At 41.0% G+C, this 22,607-nt stretch overlaps 1 long non-coding RNA gene across 1 annotated transcript in view; it reads right to left on the bottom strand.

The window, feature by feature from the left end:
* The window catches only part of LOC103459209 (uncharacterized), a 121,467-nt gene that overhangs the window by 42,681 nt on the left and 56,179 nt on the right, over positions 1-22,607 (bottom strand). The window lies entirely within an intron of this gene.

Raw genomic sequence — 22,607 nt, 5'->3', positions numbered from 1 at the left:
AAAGTCACACGGAAGGGATAGTAGTGCCTAAAGATTTTGAAGCAGAAATGTCTGACTGCAAAACTCAGTTTGGATGTAGACCACTCAGCAGCAAGCACAATAAGCAGAAAGCAGCCATAACTAACAGAGGGAGGGGCAGAACAGGGAAAAGTTTAATTTGTTTACTCAAAACGGCTGGAAGTGAGGAAGTGTAAACCTAAATGTAAAAGTTTACATAAACCCCAATTGAGATTCCGAGTCGTTTTCAGGTGTTTCTTTGTGTGTTGCTTCCTGTGAATTCAGGTAAATACATTCACAGAATGAGGTCATAACATGCACTCTTGTGATTTGTTTATTAAAACAAAAATAACCTCACAAGGAAAGAAATGAAGAGTAACCCATAAGCAAAATGGTGGTCCATTCAGCATCATGTATGTAGATCAAAAACTCTTTAATTTATCACATAAAATCCCAATAAAAATAAACTAACAATTGTAATTGTTAGATGACATTTTACTAACATTTTGAGGTATAATCTTTTTCTTTTTACTACCACTCTCTGGTTAAATAATCACTTTGTTTCAGTTCTTTTTTTATCTTCCAAGAACTGTGCCGGTTCTGATGAAACAGCAGGGTAATATTTTCTGCCCCAGCTTCTCACTCTCTTAGCAACAGAGGTCATCCTTTATTGCTCGATTTACCAGAAACTCCCAGTAGGTGTGGCTGATTACCTTTGATATGATAAGTCTGATAGCAGTCAGGTTAAATATATTCTAGTAAAGATAGACGGCGGTATGATATATTCTTTGAAGCAGGACAGAAAAAAAAACGCCGCGCTCTCTGTCCTTTTCTAAAAGCTTCTTCCAATGTGTGAGAATCTGAATTCAATATGTAGCTGATTGGGAACAAAGGCACTTTGAGTGACAGTTTTAGCGTGTGTGTGCGCTAACTGGAGGCGGTGGACATCTGGGACCTGCTTTGTAGCCATACAGATGACAGGGTTTAGCCCTCCTGCAGAGCCCCGTGTGTGTTTACGCTCCTCTGTAGGACAAACGCTTTGCTGGAGATGAATGCGCCACACGGCTTTCTGCAAATGCACCTACAATGTAAGGGTTTTGGGTCTATTTATGGGGCTCTCACGTTTTTCTTTTTCTTTTCAAGTCGGAAACAGAGTTGCACCCTCAGCACAAGCACAACAAAAATACAATTGTATGGCTTATTTAAAAGAAATGGTGAGCGCTCCCAGAAGATTCTGAGCAAGTTTCTTGAGCAAACGTGTTTCTACATGCAGCTAAAAAAAAAAAAAAAGAAAGAAAAACTTGCAGTAGCTCCTCCACTGCTATTAAATGTCCTGTGTGTTTCTCGTGGTTGTGTGCGTCACTGAAAAACCCAAGGACGAGAACTGTTTTCCGCTTTGAAACCGATCCCTGTCTCTGAGGGTCCCTGGGGTATTAAGGCTGCACCGGTGGTGTCTCTCTGTCCCTTCTGGGCACCATTCATCCTCAACGCTGACATCTGCTTTGCCCTCGTAGCACCCCACCCTTCCCAGCAGCCTCCAAAAGTTGACAATGAATGAAAGAGAAGACGGAGCGAACGAGCATGGGCAGAGCGAATCTCGAAAGTGAGGAGAGCTGACAAAGGAAAGCTGTAGTTCAGTTTTTATCTTTATCAACCTATGATGTTACTCGTTGCCGCTAACGCTGCCTGTGTAGGTGTAAACACTGAAAAGTGTCTGCCTTATTATGTGTTTTCTGTACAGCTGACAAAGTATTTGACCCCATCTTAGCTGTTAAGGAAGTATGTAATGCTTCTTTCAAGTCTGAACAACAAATCCCCTTACAAAACTGTTCACGCTCCCTCTTCACGTGTTACAGTGCGTCACTGAACATGTGAATGACAGAGCTACACAAAGTAGAAGGACACATCGCTCTCAGACATGGAGGCTTTTCAGAGCCGACAGGAAACTGGACGGAGGTAAATACGGGGCAATTCTGGAAGAAAACTGTCAAGAGGCCTCAAACGACCCGAGACCGGGACAGGGGCGTCCAGCGGGACAACTGCTGTAAACATAAAAGCTACAATAAAACGATTTAGATCAAAGCGGTCAATGTCTAGACCTAAATCCAGCCGGGTGTCTGTTGGAGGATCTTAAACACAGACTTTCCCATAAGATCTGAATTCAGATCAATTGCTGTTGGCATCGAGTAGCTATTCTAACAGTTTTGAAACAGTTTGACAGCCGTGGTTTTCAAACATTCTCTATGTGCGTCTCTTCTTTTTTGTAATTGTCGCACACAAGGGACGTGAATTTGAGATTTTATAAAGCTGTAGAAGGTTTAGGAAGATGAGTAACTAGGAAAAAAAACAGTTTAGTCATAGCACAGCTAATCCGAGCTGCAGCAGCTGCCCTGCCATGATGAGTAAGAGGATAGCATGCCAGTTGCACAATCCATCTCTGCAAAACAGACCTGAAACATGAAGAACTTTGTATTTAATGGATTCTGGTAGCACAAGCACTAATTAAATTTTGCGTGTTTGGCAAAAACCTGGCAAAACGATCAAAAACACTTAAAACTGATCAATATTCTTTTAAATCATATACGGTTCTTGAGGTTACAGAGATCTTTATCATCATCTTTCATATCAGCAAGTCCCTAAAGGCAAGTTAAGCAATCTGTCAGATGCTTTGGACCATAAGGTGCTGACTTTATTAAAAAGAAACATGAGCAACAAATTATCCTGCTCTTGCGCTAAAATAAACCACAGACAGCAGCAACAATTTCAAGGTGGTGAGACATTTGCTTCTAATTTAGCTCTCCCTCTATACACTGACCCTTTTTTGCACTTTCATGCTATGGTGTCGACTCTTTATATGGCAACAGAGAGCAAAGGTCATTGGAAGTGTTAGAATTCATCTGATTTTTGCTCATTTTTCGCACTCCGCTCGCATTTACTTTTTCACAACCCTTGCAGCTTTGTCAGGAAAAAAAACAAATAATTGTCCAGATTCCTCTCATACCTCCTTTACTCCTTACTCCCCCCCCCCAGTCTATCTTTAAACCCTCTTCTCTTCTGGTGTCACCAGTCAGCTAACATTCACACAACTTGGGGTTTCATTCCAGACTCTGGCTCCATGCCTTATTGGGTTAATGTGAAGGGTCTCTGTGGGAGTCGTGATAGCGGGCGTTTCCATTTACAACCAGCTGCTAAAGTCAGAGAAGTTTTAGAAAGTAGAGTACACAGGGCTCTTTTTTAAAAATATATATTTGGGGAAAATAACTCTTTATGGTGCTAAAATATAGATTCCTCTGGTTTCTGGTGCTATGATTTTGAAAATCTATTGTTTATGGTTCAGATTTTCTTTATATCCCAAATACCTAAACCCTTTAAGCTTTTTTTTTTATATCTTTGTTTGTTGAAGATCTGCTTTTCAGGTCAAACTTCACAACATAAACTTACAGCCAAACATGAACACTTTTAATAAATCTAACCAAGTGGTTATGATGCTTATGAAACCTACACAAATTTAGTTTCTTTATATCATTCAGTGCAATGCCTTGGAAACATATATATCCCTTAAACTTTTTCATGCTCACATACCCACATAATAATAATATTGATGGTTTAGATGTGGTTATGGTGTTAGTTTTGCACAACACACTTTACATTTGGGATATTTGAAACTGGACTTCCTATGATTTTTATAAAAAAATATATACATAATTTTCTTTACAGAGGGGCTGGAATTATCACCTTTCCACAGAACTGATGCCGTTTTCATAGGTGTTAAGAGTTTTGAGTCAGAAAAAAAAGTCATTTGATAAAACTGTTTAAAACTTTAGGGAGCAGGATGTTTAATACTGGATATGTAGCACTAAAACATTCAAACCAAATGTAAACAGAGGCAAATCTCATTGTCTTCCCGTGTGGAAACAGTAACCATCTAAGTCTTAGAACACATTTTAGCTGTTTTTATGTTTTCGAGGAGTCTCTCCCACAAAACGTTTCTGCCCCGCCAGCAGTGATACCAGCATGCTTTGCTTTGAAACGATAAGCAAACACGCTAACCACCGCCGATGTCTTCATCCGTTTGTATTCTTCCACATATGGTTATCTGCAAGTCAGCGGACAGACAGGCAGGCTGCGTATTCCTGTGGTCAGCCTCTCCCAATCAGTAGGCAACACTTTAAACCCACTCAGAGAGAGAGAGAGAGAGAGAGAGGGGGAGGGAAGAAAACCAGCCAACTAAATATAGCCCAGCTTCAAGGCCCAGCGAGAGGCCCAATCTGAATGAGTCCTGACCACACACACACACACACACACGCACGCACACACACACACACACGAACACACACACATTGGTAGAAGAGTGCAGACACTCACCCAAACATGCACTTATTTAGTCTGAACCCTCAACAGCAAAAGAATAAAGTTCCAGCTATCCATCAAATGCCCTTTAGAGAGCAGACCGTTCACTCACATACATAGAAAACCACAGTGGGTAGAACGTGTTCACTTCAACAAGCAGAACTGGCTTGGTTTGAAGGTCACTTGCATCACTGGCCATCATCTTTCTGCTGACTGGAGCAGAAAAAATAAAAAATCCCCCAACGAGGACTGTTGTGATGGCAGTCCTCTCACAAGGCTCACATCCTCAAATTCATCCACTTCCCTCAAAGTGTTTTTGACTTCAAGCTCCTGTTGCATCAGAGATTCCAGATCCACTTCTGAAGTCGAACATTTACGGTTCCCCCTTACAAGTACTCGTAGCCTTGAGCCCTTTGTAAAGCCTCGTCGTGTTTAAAACCGCAAACTTGAATGTACCTAACTGGAATTGCAGGGGATAGATCAACACAGAGTAACAGAAACATCAGATTATACATTTTATTCCTGCTATTTTTAGAATGAAGATCTGGAAAGTCAGAAAAATTATGTGAATTTGTTTCGCTTCCCTATAGTTACGATGACGCAGAATACAGTTCTATACACCCAAATGTGGCCTAATAGTAAACAATGTCTGTATTTGTGCCATTTTAGGAATAAATCCAGCTGTTTCTCAAAAATGTAGACGGGGGTTATACTCATTTTCATTTAGGTTTATATAAAAATCTGAACGTTCTTAAAGGGCCGGCTGAGCCAGAATATATTGACAAAACCAATTAAACTGTTAAAATATCAATAAATAGCTGCTCCTCCAGGCTTTCCTGGGGGGGAGGGGGGTTGTAATCAAAATTACAGATTTTGTGTTGCCTATTTAGAAATGTTTATAAGGAACTTTTACCATAATTGCACTAATGTATGATGTTAAATGTGACTTTTTATTACTCGCCGCAGTCATTTAAACCCAAGGTTTTTGACTAATTTTGAGAAAATTCACAGTAAAATCAGAGAAAAAAAAAAAAAAAGTGGAAAAACTGAAGGGACTTATTGATGTAATTTGGAGTCTTGAGGGCCAGATTTGGCCTCCGGGCCTTGAGTTTGACACTTGTGGCTTTGTTAGAGGACATTCATGACCTGTAAGCACCCAACAACACTGCAGACAAGACAGAGACAAAGTTGTGGATAAATCCTAAGTAGGGTCAGGTCATAAAGTAACATCCAGCCAGATTCACCTTACAAAGTCCAGCTCTAAACCCAATCGAGGACGTGTGGTCATGAGTTTGCCTATAATGTACAACTGCAATAAAATTTACCAAACCGTGTGACTGTAAAGTGGAAACATTTTTAAAAAGCAGAGATGGCAAGGCGCCGACTCCGATCGTCAAGTTATCAGAAAACGATTTCAGTCTTGAAACCACGTGCTCATTTAAAGCCTCCGTTTGCTTGTAAACACGGCTCAGCCCGTTAACCTCAAGCCACATGATCACCCCGCTCTACCTGTTTGTGTTGACGGTTCAGATGCAGCTTTCGGTTCAGCTGGTTGGGCTCCACTTTCAGAGAAACTGACAGGAAGAAGACAAGCGAGCGCAGAACCTCAGCTGTTTCCTGTTCGTGTTGACAGAAAGATGTCATTTACCGAGAAGAAGCAAGAATAAGAACGGACCTTATTACAGTGATGACTCGAGCAATTTGGGTGCTTTACGGGGACAGATCTGAAAAGCAAAAAAGTCAGACAAAAATGATAGAAATTGTTGGGAAAACAGTTCTAGAGGAATGCAAAGAGGTAGAACCAGCTGACAGGAAGATGCTAGGCTCTCCTTCCTCTCTTCTGTGAACGCAGCTGGGTGAGAAGGTACACAAACCGTTTCAAAACACCCACAGCCAAAAAGTAACTGAAAGCACAGAGGCGTGAGATGTGCAGAACAAACTGTACCAAAGTAAAAAAAAAAAAAAAAAAAAAAAAAAGGGAGCAACACTTTAGATAGGCCCAAATCTCATGATCACTCATCGAGGCACGTCAACAGCCGTGCACACTTTCTAACTTGGCCTCGTAGCTGTGTCACAAAAAAACGCAGTGACACAGCCGAGGCCGTCAAATGCGTGTCTTGTTGAAATGCTTTGGGTTACTACAGTGCGCACAAACACGCTGATGAGATAAATTGGCAATCTTGACCTCCTTTACTACCAGATCTTGGCTCATAACTCATGTGAGTCGTTTATTCCCAAATTTGTCTCAGTTAGCTAATCTATGCTAATGAAACGAGTCTTTCTGAAAACACGGCTTATTTGACCGAGATGTGGCAGCAAAACATTTAACATTTAAAAAGAAAAAAAAAAAAAGAGCCCTGACCTACATAAGACAGGAGGCTTAATGAATAACAGACACAGACTAATTTTCCTGTTTTTCCTACATGTTACACATTACCTGCATGGCCCTTCACCATGCAACACAGATAACCTGTAACTGGATACATAACCAAGATGGAGTCATTTAGCATTAGGCTTAAGATGCTGAGGCAGGACATTAGGTTTAATTTTTAAACCGAGTTGATAAATGCTCGGTTTATAGCAGCCACTCCTTCACCAGCAAATAGATACTTGCTAGTGGTTTTAAAGTAACAGTAGATACTGCTGTGAATCCAATAATATCAACATGTTAACAGCAGTTCAAATGTTTGAAACTCAAAAACTACTCATGCCACCCGAGTTTTTTTCACATTTTATCTCGTTCATTTTAATAATACCCTGATGTTATTTCTAGAACAGTCTGGAGTGGGTTACAACATGGGTTAGCTTACAAGTCATTCAATTTATTTAGCAACACTGCAGTGTTTTAAGATTTCACAGCTTTAACGTGAGAGGAACATTTTTTATGCATCATTCAGTGGTCAGATTAACAAACAGATCCTTTCATAAGAAACATAGTTTGATAAAAATGCATGCAGAACCTAGTCATTTCTGTGCAGCATTTTAGCTAGCTATGGACATTTGCATGCAAAAGTGTCACCTATATAAAAAAATCAACAAAGATGCATGTTTGTTTTTATTGTGAAACCATACACCATTGTTCTGACTGGACCGAGCTTGCTTCAGTTTGGATAAACTGTGTAGACTCCTCAATGAAACGTTAGCGATATTTGACATTTTAGGTCAAGTTTTACTTGACTTCCTTCAAGAACACTGTTCCTGTTCCTCATAGGAATACTTTTATACACCATCGAGACGAGCAGTCGGGGCATGCTAGTTGCATCTGCCGGGATGGTCTGTTCCAGAACCTCTCCTCCTGCTGCATTGGGATCGGTTCTAGTAGGATTATGTTGCTTTGCTGGAATGAGATGGAGCCATGCCACACATTCCAGCCTGCAGCGCACGCTTCATTGGCCTACTTTTGTCCGGGGCAGAAAACACAGCAACAGTTCATCCACACTTCTTCACTTACGCACGCCTTCAAGGAGGAGCAGGACCCCGTGTTCCCTACTCGTACTGTAAATAAAGGCTGGAAATGAGATACACGTACGCACATAGGCACATAGTTTAAGTACAATCCCTTACAAAATCTTTCATACTGCTTGAACTGGCTGCTCTAAAACTAGGCATTATCTTCCTTCCACTACAGTATTGTATGTCTACCATTGAGCTCCCAATACTTTAAAGTTTGTGGATTCTTTCGTGAGGCTAGTTGGAGTTTTTCCACTTTTAAATGTAAAGGGTGTTATGTGCGCTAATAATAGCTCAAAAACTTGGTACATACGAACTTCCAGAGTACGTTTGTTCCATATCACAGCTAATGTAAAAACACATGATGAGCATGTGTGGAAAAAGGGATTAAGCTTCTAATGCCCCTCATGAGGAAAACATCTGCTACCCCTTTTCCATCCTGACCTCCTTCCTCCTCTTCCTCCTCACCCCTCACTGTGAAGTTGCTTCCCCTTAAATCTTTGTTCTCTTCTCTGTCCTCGTTTGCAGCGTGCTCCCCTCAACTTTGCCTTTTCAGAAAATCTCCACCACAGCTGGGTTTGTTTTTAAACCACAGAGAAAAACCAGTGACTAAAAACAACTGGGCTGCATTTTGATGAAAAAAATAATTAAAAAAACAACCCCAGCGCTGCTGACAAAAGAGGGGAAATTCTTCTTCGTCTGTTTTCTTTTTCTCAGTCCATTTGGGAACGTTTCTGTTTTATTTTCATGTTGCAGGCCTAAACAGCTGTGATTTTACTACCTGCTTTCTGACTCAACTTTTTCGCCAAACACGAAAATGCACCCGATGACCCAGGAGAGAACAAGCCTACGCTGGGCAACAAACAAACTTAATTTCCTGCCTTGGAAGTCTGTTTTAATGACGAGATCCAATCCCACTTTGGGTTTTTTTTTTCAAACCAGAACCATAAAAAATATTTGACGCTCCACGTCCTGCTCCGCGATGGAACATGAAAGCCTTCTGTATTTGTGGCCGCATATATTTGGCCTAGTTTCCAAGTTGCATTAAATCATAGGTTGGGTGGAACCGCTCTTTTTTTATTTATTTATTTTTTAAGTATTAGTGAATTGGATGCCAGATGGTGTGCATAAAATAAAGTCTAAGGCAAAAGGATTCATAAAATATAAAGCTTTTTCCATATTTTCTGTTGGAACTGAGAACGATAATGGATTTCAATGGGATTTCATATGATGGACCGTGTGGACGCGCAGATCCACCTGTTGTGTACGTTACCGGATGAGCTGAAAGAACGCGTAAGCTGTGAATATCATTACAACACTGCACCTGCAAAACCTACAAAACTGTGTGGGAACATATAAAAACATTCCCACAGTGAAACCTGGTGGCGGCAGCATCGTCACGTGTCGACGCCTTCCTTCATCAGAGACGCTGAGCTGGTTAGAGTTAACGCCAACGATGGACGGAGCTAAACAAGGCATAGCTGTGCAGGAAAACCCGTCGGGGATTACCTTGCAGCAGCTCCACTGGAGCGGTTTAAAGTCAAATTCCTCGTTTATGTGCACGAACTTGGCGAGCAAAGCCTGATGCTTTCATTTAAAGACATTTAGGAACCACAGCTCAAAGGTTTCGAGCCATTAGTCGTTTATTTGAATATGGCTCTGGGAAACAATAGCCCGTCAGTTTATTTGCATTCTGTAAAGTAAGTCATTTATTTGCAAGTTTCCACTGGGGCTGCCAGCATTTTTGGGAAGCGTACTGAGAACATTTTCTTCTTGGAATCCCTCTTGGAGATTGGATTTTTGTGTGAAAAAACAAAAAACAAAACAACAAAAAAAAAAACATTTCCTTCCTCATGTGAGAAAGGAAATGTTTCCGACTAATGAAGATAATCGCCTTGGTTTTCCTGGATTTTTCTCTTGTGACGCTTGACGTGCTCGTCATAGAGAGCGACTGAGATACAGACTGAACTTTAGGATTTGTAACTCTGCAAGCATTTTACAAGCCTCCATGTTGTTCATCTGAAACACATTAGCATGATGCTTGCCTGGGAGCTAGCTTTATTTTTCAAACGCCTCTTTTGCGTCGCATGCCGTGTTGTCTCACTTTTCCACTGCAGACAGTATTCTCCTCGATGCGGGAAGGGTTTCAGCATTTCTCAAGCCATGATTTTATGAGACACATTTTCCATGCATGTGTGAGTTTATTACACTACTTTGCAGGCCGCCACTCCTAAACAGAACTAACACGCATGGAGCAGGAAGTGCGTTGGACTGAACGGCTTTACAGAAGACGTCTTAATTATTGTACTCGAATTAAAAAAAGATATGCAAATCAGTTACATATGTTCCTTATTCAATTAGAGACTGTATGAGACAACAGCTCTAACCTAAAGTCAAGCATACAGGAAGTATTTTTTAAACCAGGGTCTCAATTCTTTCCCGCTTCTTTATGACCATTTGGCATCACACTTCTTCCCCACCTGCCTTTCTTGTTTCTTAATGCCATCCATGTCCTTATTACTCTTTACAGCTCCCTCTTCATCCCTCAGGTCCTCATCCTCCTTCTTTTTGAATGGTTTTCAATCCATCATTACTCCCTTTGAACAAGTTGAACAAGAGTATCTAACTAAGTAGTTCAAGCTTTTAGCTGCGATGAAAAGGCAAAGCTCTTTTCTCCAGCCAGAGCTGGATGGGTTTTAATGGAGGCCCTAAAAACATAAACAGATTGAACATATAAAGAGGTACTAAATTAGTATATCAGCAATCCTCTAAAGGCGTGACAAATCACCTTAGGATGTGGAAACGATTAGCTCTTTATACCTGAACTTCACATTCGTGTCTGCTTGTTTATCATCAACATTTTTTTGTTGCTTTTTTTTTTTTACCCCCGTCTGCATGCGATTACCTTCTTTCCGCAGCTGTGGCATAAAACACGCTTTTTTGTATCTTCGATTGGGAACGAGCCCCCATCTATTGCGAGTCCAAAGAAAAACTGCAGCGCAAACGAAGAGTCTCGCTCGTCCCGTCACTTTTATGTGGAGAACCATATGTGGAGCTGTTCAGATGAGCTGCAGCTGCTAATAATTTGGTTTATTTTTTTTTTACTATCTTTCACAACAAATATAACTAAAACAGAAAAGGTATGAGGAGACGACGTCGTGTTGAAGGCAGGACAGAACTGATTGTATTTGCCTGCAGTTGTGCCTCTCAGGAACAGAAACGACACAACTGGGAACAAGGACTGTCCACAAAACACATTTATTGCCTTTAGTATTTCACAATACGCTTGTGAGTAAAACGGAGTCTGTGTGCTCGTGCCAAGTTCCACGTTTGATGCGCGTGTGAATGCGCGCACGTTTTGCTTTCTCCTGGGAACCATAGAAACCTATCCGAGCTCCTTTGATTTGTTTTGAGCTTGGAAGGAACCTTCATTTCAGCTCCTCACCAAACGGTTCCTTCATCTCATTTCACTAAAATCAGTAACGTAGCCAAACAAAGGAGGTCCCATGCGACTCGTGCCAAAAATAAAAGACATTTTCCAACAGAAACAATAACCCTGCTTCTCCCTCATCGACGCCCCTCAAACGAGGACGTCTCTCCAATGTTTATCTGTCCTTTGTGCACCACAGCTGCGCTCATGACTTATCTTAATGCGCTCCATGAATGGGTGTGGGTGTCGCACATGGGGATTGAAGGTGCTAAGAGTTGATAGAGCAATTTCTTTGCTCCAGCAGCAGAGGTAACTAATTTTATGTAACCTGGGTTACAATGGCAATAAAATAATGAGCCCAAGATGAATAACTTCCAAAATGTCTCCACCTTTAATGTGACTTTACCTTCACAATCAGCAAAAACACAAATTGAAATCCTCTTGGAAGAAATAAGCATGCTCCCTAGGATGTGGCTATGTTCAAAATTAACCTCCCCAAAGGAATTAACGTTAAATGGGAGTCATTAGGCATTTGCCTAAATGTGCCTCTGATTAACTCCAAACAAACTTTATTTGTTTTAGATGCTTTTCTTTTTACTGGCACTCTCCCTCTTAGTCACATCCAGGGCCAGACGTAGGAGGATGTAGACCTCTGGGCTTGGACTAATTCATGTAACGACGGCTTTTCGGTGCAAAAATGGCACCACTTCTCATCATTTATATGTTAAACGCCTCTTGATTTGGCCATATTTGTCTACGGTTCTATGATGTAATCCTCCTTATAAGATTACAGTTTGTTTTACAGGTTTAAGGTTTAAATTGAGGGTGGAAAAAGTTCTAAAATTATTTATTTTTGGTCTTAAACTAACAGTTCAACATGGATGTCTAACATTTCTTAAAAAGAAAAAAAGAGGGAGATGCCTTAAACTATGCAAACTGATTGATTCTTGCAGCTTTTTATAAACATTTTATTGAGTTATTTTTAAATCTCAGTGACCAGTGGTCATTTTGTAACATCGATAATTACCCGTCCTGGCGTGAGCCGGTGAATACATTTACCACGGACTTTCACTGTGAGTTAAGATCAAACCACAAGCAGCAAAAATTATTTATGGCTACGCTCCAGTGCCAGCAGATGCCACAGCCTGAGCAAACAACTGCGCTCATACATGCGAACAATGCCACCGGTTGCTGTGGGTGGACGCTTCCTGGTCGTCTGCCAGCCTGCAGGGAGGGAGTGACCGCGGCACAAAGGAGGGTGGGAGCTGACGGAGAGGGAGGGTTGAGGCTTGGGAGGAGAAGGGGAGGCCAGCGGGGGAGGAGGGTGGTAAGGAGAGATAAAGCCAGACAGATGGGGTAGACAATGAGGCATAGACACCCGTCTTGCATTTCAACAACAACCCCCATCCTCCCTTAAACTTTAGCTCCTCTGTTTACACTCCCATTTGTTTAGGCTTTTCTACTTTTTTACAAATGTAACTTTTAGCCTTTCTGTACAATGAAAACAAACATGGATGGAGGGGGAAATACTTTGGGGGAAACAATTTAGGCGTTGCCATCACCTGTTGTGTTCTGAAAGCTGATAGCATCTCCCGTTCCTCTGGTTTCCCTGAACAACCTCGGCTGTTTTAGTGCCGTTTAGCATTCTGTGTCTTTCCATCCTTGCAGAGACGCTTTGTTCTCCGTTTTGACCACAGCGGCGCCGTGTGCACCTTTAGAACGTTTCTGTTCACACATCTGCATGTGGGGCGAGGTGTGGAACGAGAACCGCTCCTCGCAGTCAAAACAGAAGCTCTCGAACATGTGCGAACGTCTCAGAAACAACATATGCAAAGGTTACTGTTTTTTTTTTACGTACGTGTACCGCCACATCTGTGGAAAGGTTATGCTAATCCCAAAGCAAATACTTAAGTGGCCAATGACCAAACAGCTAAATGTTAAAGTCTGTTATTGTTTTCATATCACCCAACAAGATTCAGGAAGTAAAAGTACACAAAAAGATCAAGATCTAAGTTTAGATTTCAAAAACTGTAAACAGATTTTGCCTTTTGGAGGAAGGCAACAGAAAAGATGAAAATCTACCAACTAAAACCTTATTCAGATGTCTTTAATGCATCTTTTTACAGTTTTGTGCATTTCTTTTCAGTGATCAAGATGAAAAACATTGCTTTTCGTGTAAAACTTATGTTTTTACCAAAACTTTCCATTGTCAATGTCCAGATATGCATTTCAGAAACCGTGGAACCGTATTTTCCCGACAGGTTTCTCTCGTTTCTGCTTTTTCTTTTTTGTAACACTTACATATTTAGGTTCATGAAGAGCTTTTTAGATGTCAGACAAAAATGGCAAAAAGCACTTTTCAAATAAGAATTTTATTTATTAAAGAGAAAAGATATCAAACCAAATCAATCTGGCCAAGAGTGGAAAAAAAAGCATCGTCCTGTTGCAAATCCACAAACTGATGACCAGACATTTTCCTTTGTGCTTTTCTGCTAGAAAACATATTTATGATAGAAAAAAGAACAATGTACTGTACATTAAGGGCAAGATTTCAATATATATTCTGTGCAGTTATTAAAAACTCCAGTCCAAAGGAATGTGCACCAGTTATTTAGTTAATCTACAAAATTGAACAAATCTGATTAATTTGCCTATTTGTTTAAAATGACCAATTTTTTTACATTAACAATGAAATTAAAACCTACCCCTTAATTTTACGACCATCAGTCTGTAACCTACAGTCCTTGCTGAACCCCCAGTTCCCTCGTTAGTCAAGCCGGTTATATTTGTTGGTTGCCATGACATCTGGTATCACGTCCAGTCTCGTGTCGTGGTGTAACTCAGCTTTGAAAAGCGTGACTCGTGTCCAGTCATATCCTGTTGACGCTGATGGGAGGGCATTTTGCAGATTGCAAAATACTGCGTTTGATTCCCTAATTTCATCCTTAGTGGGTTGGGATGAAATTTCCATTGTTGAATCAGTGCATTAACAAGTATATGTTGAAGCAAAATGTTACTCAAGCTCTTTTATTCTGTACTCTGACACACTTTCCTAACGTCTGGTCTAAGAAACACGAAGAAAAAGAGAGAAATGTCTGGTGACTGGCAGCTGTGTGGATGAAAATGTATTTTTATTCCGATAGAAAGGCAGGTGTGTTCAAAATAAACACTTGTCATAAACACGGAAAGAGAAGTGGACAACACGTAAACAATTTAAACACAACTTATGTCCCTTTTGATGGCTAAGAACAGGACATTTTGGCTACAGATTGGAGGAAAACGGACTGAAAACCATTTTTATCTGCGTGAGCTACAGTTCTTTCTCATCTTCAAGACACAGAGTTAACTACATGGACACCTTTTTTATAGCTTCATTAAGAAAAATGATATTGTCGCTGTAATAAAGATCAGTTTTGCGTCTGTTAAGACAAAACTTTCTACTTCAGAGAAGTGAGAATACGTTTTCTGAGAAGTTAAGGAAACGTTTACAGACGAGAATCTTCTTCTCTTTTTTTTTGTTTCATGTTTTTATAAGTTTGTTTGTCGATGTGACATAAACGCCACATACCAGCTCTTGACAGTGAAGCAGGGCACACCCAGAAAAGAAAAAAGAAGGTAAATAACCAGAGGAAGAGACAATAATGAGAAGGTCTGCCTGCACACGTAATTGTTTGTTAGATCTAGCAGGTTGCTTTTGGGCGAGGTCACCCTAACTTCCCTTGCACTCAGGAAGATAATTTCCTTTATTGTAAAAGTATGAACTCACTTAAATTCCTCCTCGTCCTGTTAAACTTCGTCATCGCTGCTTAGTGTGTAAAATAATCACTTTTATGCCATTTGTGTTGCTTTGTTTCCCACATAACAAGCAGTTATTATTGTTGCAGGCTCATTTTCATAGAAGAAATCAACATCAATTCAAAACTGGCTGCAAAAATGCATAGAGATTAAAAAGCTAGGAGGGTGAATTAGCCTTTGAGGTCACAAAAGCTTATTTTCTTTTTGTTTTTCAAGCAGGAGGGAAAAAGATGAAAGTAAATTGCTCTTTTTCACTTATGCAAGATCTTCTAAATGTTAGTGTGCGCCAGGCTAGAGTTGTTCTTTCATCTGGACCTCCCAAAGACTTTGTTTAAAAAAAAGAAAATATTGACTCTTATATTGACTTTTATAAAATGATTACCATCTTGAAAAAGGGAGATCTCATGGTCATTGAATAGCTGGTTAAATGACCACCGTGTTGCTGTGTTTGACTGGTCAGCAAACTGGCCTGAAGTGAACCCTATAGGAAATCTATGGGCTATTGACTGGAGAAGGAAGAGAGACACCAGACCCAACAAAGCAGAAGACCTCAGGGCAGCTGCCACATCACATTGATACCGTAATTCATGCGAAAGCTGGCAGGACTTTTCCCAAAATGAACTGAAGAGAGTCTGGGTGAAGGGGTGTTGGTTTCCATCCTGGAGCAGTTATCACTGCAACCCAATCTCAGACAAGTGAAAGACAAGATTTCTTAAGGAAGAAAAATAAAAAAATCTGTGACACTTACCCCAAAATATTAGATTAAGCCAGTGGGCTGTGGGTAAGACTTTCAAGAAACAATAATTTGCTCTTATTTCCATCATTCACAGTGAAAAGAACAAACAACCATCAAGTATACTTTCTAAAAGACAGTCGAACAATGTTGTTCAGTTTACACACGTCTGTGAAATAAGACTTCAACTCTACAGATAAAACGGAAGCCAGTAACATGAGAAAATCTATAAGTACTCATACATGTTTGGCATGTAGAGCTGCCTTCTCACAGGTACTTATTTGACTAAACATCAACGCTGCAGATGTGACCGAACAGGTGGGCCTTCCACGCTAAAAGGGGATTAACAAACAAGATTTGTGTGCCTGCCAGACCTGCAAGTGCATCTCGGTGGTAACACGACCTTGTCCTGTTCTGAGCTTTGGCAGGAAAAACGATCAGTGGAAAGAATCGAAGGAAGTGCACAATGCACTCCCCGCAGAAACAAAAGAAAGACGGAGCGATAGGATTAGGCATACACAGCACGCCTCCCTAAATATACACAAGCTGAACGCAAGTCCTTTGCAAAGATTTGTGTCACAGTCCAAATATAAGCACAAGTAAATATGTGAAAACCGTCTGTTCGGCCTTTGCTGTAAGGATCTGTGGAATTATGGGCAAAGAAATAACCTCTATGATCTCAATTTGGGTCTTTCTGTGAAGGACCAGCTAAATGGATAAACCGAGGCATCGTGAATGGACACGACTCCATCTGCAGCCTCTGGAGGCTGACATAATAAACCAATCACCTCTGAGGAATGGTTGGATTACTCTGCCTTGCAGCTGAGACATTCCTGGCAACGGTGCCTCTAATAATGGGCTTGATATCAGATGTTGAGCTGTCAACTCCTGGCTGCCACACAGTTATTGTATCTTGACGTAATGAAGCTAATTGTTTCCATCACACCAAACCACATCATGCTATGGCGTAATGGCGAGATACAGTAGGAGCGTCATACATAATAATTGTGCATTCTACAGCGTTAGATAATAGGAGAAATAGACTGGAACGTTGCGTAAAAATCTTTGACGTATGTAGTGGTGTTATTGGGTTGCGATAGTTCAAAAAGAACGCTGCAACACAGTCAGAAATGGTTAGACACAAACATCCTTGCCTTCACTCCATTATCTTTGGAAGAATAAGAACCTGTTTCCACTCATGCACAAACATGCACTCAGCTGAACAAAAGTCGTTTTGTCCTTTACTGCCGTCGCCATGGACACCAGGTACGAGTTCTTCAAAAGGCTCCGGTAGCCCACAAAGTTATCCGTCTGCATAAATGCTGGCAGCAAAACACACACTTGTTTGGTTGGCTTGTTTTTTTATTTTATTTTATTTTATGGAGCTCCTTTGTGATTTTGATGTAAGAGGAACAACGGAGACTGTCGGGGGGGAATCTGGGAACACTTCTGTTTGGTTGGTTTGGCAGGCATGGAGCAGCACAGCCAGAGGAGTGCCTTAAGCTACATCTGGTGTGTTTACATCTTAGTCTCAACATATCTCCTTTAGTCTGTTACTGTGTTGTGTCTGACTTGACAATTCTTGATTCCCTCATATATTTTGTTGTTCAATTCTTTGCCTGTAATCCTAATCTACTGTTTTTTTTCCCTCTTTGCCCTGACATATAATCCTGTTCCTTACGTACCCAACTGGTCCCATTGTTCACGATGCTTAATATTCAATAGTGTGCACACACACACACGCACGCACACGCACCCCCCCCCCCCCACACACACACACACACCCCCCCACACACACACACACAGCCTCAAGGCACGCTCTATTGTCCTACCAGTCCAAGCCTCAGTCCTAAAACTGTATTGAACTCCTGCCCATGTAAACAAGCTCTGTGTCCATCTTTCTGTCTGCCTCCTGCTCTGTCCACGTTTTCCCCTACTCATGTCACTGTGGTCATTCCCGTCACTCACTACTTGTCCTCCATTTATGCCCAACTCCTGTCCCAGTCAGGCTGTTGAGCTTTGTAAGCTGAGCTAAGCAATTAGTTGATGTACGCTGCTCACCAGAGGCGACTCTGGCACAGCAAAACGAGCAAAAGGCCGTATTTGTCTAGTTTGTCCGTGTGTGTGTGGCTCCAGCAGTGCCACCAAGAGAGCTCGCTGGACTGGAGAGTGTTTTGTTGGCACCGGCAGCCATTGGACAGCCTTTCCGTCTCCCCCGCAAATCCACTCAACCGTAGAAGAAGACCCTCTGTGCAGTGCTTGGGTAAAAAGCCTTTTAATTAGAATTTAGAAAGAAACAAATGACCAATTATTTTAGATGTGCATATTGTTTACTGCGCCATCCAGTATTTTGTGTGTGTGTGTGGTTTTCTACAACACAGAATTTCTCATTATAAAGCTTTCAAAGTAGTCACTTTTACAGCTATTTCCTCTAGATAATTCACACACTGTACTGGAAAATATTTGCAATTTCCAAGATTTTACTTTCAGAAAAATGATTAAAATGTTAGTGGCTCTCCTCCATTCGGATCCTCAGAGCCCACAGTCCTTCATGTTGCAGGTGTGTCTGTGCTCCAGCACACTGACCGAGTCCTAAAGAGCCCCGTTAATCACCTGTTCGTTTAAGTCAGGTGTGCTGCAATTGGGAACCATCTAATGCATTGAGAACTGCATTGCAAAACACTTGAGGATCACTTGGACTCTACAGAGAGCATCTGCATTGTTGATTTTACAGTTTCAAATATGTATATCATAGTAAAAAAAAACAGAAAAAAGAAAGAAAGGAAAAAAACCTAATCTCTATTCCCAACAGTCTGCTGCTTCTACATTACGTGTTTAAAATCATGCAAGCTTTGATGTCTTTCAGGCCATGTTCCCTCCTCTGGGGGTGGAAAATGCCAGGAAGACATGGCACTGGACACCCCCTTTATTCTCCTAAAAGCTTAAAAGGACACCCAGCATGTATATCCACTTGGTACAAACCTCAAAGAGTAACAGCACACCACAAAGAGACACGAAAATAAACCCTGTCCCACGGTAAGGCAAAAGCTTGGCTTACTACGAGGCTGCAAGAAGAAAGCCATGCAAATCTATCGGTGTGAAGAATTGAAAGCTGAATTCCATTAAAAGCAATGGGTCCATTAAAAGCTTCATTTTTCCCCCAATATTTCCATCTGTAAAAATGGCACAAATGAGGCTTTTGATACAGTTTTCTGCCCTTGGCGCTTCCATGTTTTTGTTTTTTTTTGTTTTTTTTCTCCATGGTCTCAAGATTTTAACCTTGTTTTTCAGCTCTGTTGATGGAGGGCTCTGGCTTTGAACAGCAGATGTAGTTAATGGCCACTGGCTACGTCAAGTTGAAGGATGTAGCCGCTGCGTTGTGCATAACACAATGACTAACTATTAGCCCATGCTTGTTTGTCTGAACTGCAACGCGAGGGAATATAGCCAGAAGGACAGGAGGCGAGACAGCAGCTCAACCTTTCACCTCCCAGCCCCCATCCTCATATGCAGAGAGAAATGTTTACTGGTTCGTGCTTTGGTTATGATTATATATTTTTTTAAAGTATATGTGGAGGCTTATGCCTTCTGAAAATAGTAGTATGTATTCCAATCCCTTGCTGGATATGATATTTTCTAAAGCCAAATACTTAAAAAACAAACAAACATCATTTTATGTTCCAATTGTCATCGTCCTGCCCGTTGAGAGATGACCCACTTCCATGGCTCAATTTGCAGATGTAAGCACAAGCTGATTTTTGTGTCTGGTCAACATCGTTTGGTCGCCATAGAGCCGGAGATGTATGGTAATTCACGGAGACGACCTTCTTTATGGATGCTGGCCGGATGTTTTCGTCTTTCCTCCACGTTTGTATGGATGCTGAGTTGATGTTTGTAAAATGTGGAAATAAATTACAAAAACACTAATCAGGATAATTAAATCTTTAATATGCGTTGTGATTAACATTAATTGGTCTATACTAAACATTGAAAAGTTGTTTATTTCTCTTCAAGGAGGTTCATGCTTCCAATATTCCATGTACACTGGACAAAACTTTGCCATCGCTTCCTTTTCAGAGGTAAAAATATATTTTTTTTCTTTTTTGTCACCTAGATGTTTTCTTCTTCATGTCTTTTGTTCAATGTGATGAGTCGATAGGTTTGGTGTCATGAATCTCACCACATTGCAATGTCTGCAGATAACAGTCTTGGGTGTTTCTTTTTTCCTTTCTTCATTTCCTGTGATACATGAAAACAATCTACCGCATAATTCTCACCACATTCAGGTCATCAGGAGATAACATGCAACAAAAATAGGTTTATTTTTTCATTCTCATGAAGTTTTGGTGTACCTCAAAGTTTGACACTTGGACTCCTTTGATTGTTTTGTTTTGTTTTTTAGAATGCTCCATGTGTTGCCTAATCCAAATATTTGCTGAAGTGCACAAAGACTAAGTGTTTTGTCTGATGTTCTTCAAGTTGACAAATGCAACTAAGCTTTTCTCCTTGTAAAGATTTGTTACCCTCAAATCACACCAGAGCAGCAGCTACTACAACTCTTTGTCCTATTAGACAGTTTCCAGTAAGATATGAAATGCTATAAATTTCATTCAGTGCATTTTTTTTCCTTTTGTGTTTTGCATGTATTCTGAAGAAAACGTCGTTTTCTCACAATGCCAAGGTTCAATTCCCATCTTAGAGTTGGTCCAAAACTTTGCAGTTTGACTTTTTAAAGACCTCACACTCTTCTCATTTGGCACCACTTTAATGACCCAACTGGCATCCAATTAATTTTACCCTCCCAGCGCATTCCGCCTCCAAAAATAAATGAGTGATCTCTTCTTAATGTCTTCCTTTCAACTGACAATCCAAAACAAATGTGCATTTAATGTTTGAACCCAAATTGTGGAACAGCCAGCTCCTGGGGAGTCTGGGTGCTTTTAATAGTGTGTGAAGAACTTTAAACTTTTTTTTTTTTAAAGGTGCCTCGAAGGTAGAATTCTACCAAAACTCGATCATAATTTTTTTTTTCTGTAAAATACGTGCAACATTTCAGCTTTAGATGGAGTGACGTGCGTAAATGCAGTTTCAGCTCATTTAAAAAGCCAGGAAACAGACCTGGAGACCTGGAGACCTTACATGTACGCATGTTCTTTTCCTCCGTCCATGTTGATTGAACATCTGCTGTTCACCTGGAGGTGACCGAGAGGAAGCCACAACGTGAGCCATGCTGGCCGACGGTCATGTCTGCGCCCATATGTCTTTTCCAGAGACGAGCACAAACACACGCTTTGTTGCCTCACTCACACAAAAGAGAAAGTACACGCACTACAGGAGCGCAGAGGGTTCCAAAGAGTAACAGAAGTCGTGGCGTTCGCTCTGCCAAAAATCGCCCCATAACGGAGTTTTCCGATGCCATGCAACCTACGAACCATATGGATGCAACACAGTGGTGGATTTGTTATTGAAGACACCTGAAACATGATGTGAAAATATCTGGAAATATATATTTATAGAACGGAGTGATGCATTTGTGTCAATTGGATGACATGTTTTGGATTTTTTCATTATCAAAAAATTCAGCGATTTCAGGTTTATTTTTATATAAAATGTTCTGGCATTTCAGAGAGTAATTTAAAACATCTATTTAGCAGTATGCATCACTATCTACTTTATCTGAGGAAAATCCACCAATGAAACATCCGTTTCTGATTTGCTATAATTTGCAACAGTAAAGAACATTTTATGGACATGTTTACAGGCTTACTATTGATTTTTACCTACGACGCCCTGCTGCAGGATGCCATCACCATTAATTTTCCATTTACTTTCAGATTACTGCGAGAACGATTATGCTTGCAACATTATCTTTTTCATCATCGGCAGCTTTTGTTCTTCAGGTGGTGCCATCTGTGGGGACGCAGTTGCACCTACCGCTACCATATTTCATCAGCCACAGCTGCGTATCGGACAAGTGTGGAAATGAGGGTCGCGAAGTCACCGAGTGGTTACTTCATCCACGTTAGAGCAGCAGCGAGCTGGGAGGGGGCTGCTTGTTTATTCTGGTCCGGGTGTAAAACAGAAAGAGCAGCCGTTTACAGAAGTATAGATGTGCAGAGTCACAAACGTTGGAATACATAAAACCAAGAAAATCCAAAGTACCTGAAAGGCGGTTACTACAGCTACATTTAAATGGCTCATGGAGACCAGAGGAGGGTCTCAGTCTAGGATAAAGGAGGCCTAACTACATTAAATAAATGTAATTGAGCCATCAGTGACTTTTGTTAACCGGAACAAAGTTGGCATTAACAAATGTGACTGTGTTTGCCTTGAAATAATAACTACTTTTGCGAAGGCCAGCTGAGGATTTATTTGACGACGACAAATTATGAAATTGAACATGCATCGGTTTGGTTAAACTACAGAGAACAAAAACAATGCCTAGAGGAAGATAAACATTTCATTCAGGGGTTTTCAGCAACACTTGCCTCTGACACCTGAAGGCCTTTAAGGCTGCTTCGTTAGCATGTGAAAACCCCTGCGGACAGGTTGTTGCTCTTATTTTGCTTAGCGAATCTTTGAAAAGCAGTTGTTGGCCCAAGGCGCTCATTCACGTCTGTTTCTGCAAGCCAGCAGGACCTCCACCCACCAAGCACCTCCACCAGTAATCAGTTCATCTCCTCGTGGAACCCTCCTGGCCTGATTGCGCGGCGGCGATATGACAAAAGGATTAAAATGCACGATGTAAACGCGTAGATTTGTGCTTCTGGTGCGACGATGGGTTTCAAGCATTAGAAAGGGATTTAATCTGAGCCTGTCACGCTCTTGAGCTCGCCACAATGCGCCATATCT

The sequence above is a fragment of the Poecilia reticulata genome, linkage group LG23 (genome assembly GCF_000633615.1).
Source record: "Poecilia reticulata strain Guanapo linkage group LG23, Guppy_female_1.0+MT, whole genome shotgun sequence".
Taxonomy (NCBI): Eukaryota; Metazoa; Chordata; class Actinopteri; order Cyprinodontiformes; family Poeciliidae; genus Poecilia; species Poecilia reticulata.
The sequence above is the reverse complement of the archived record's forward strand: the minus strand, read 5'-3'. Positions and strand labels throughout refer to the sequence as shown.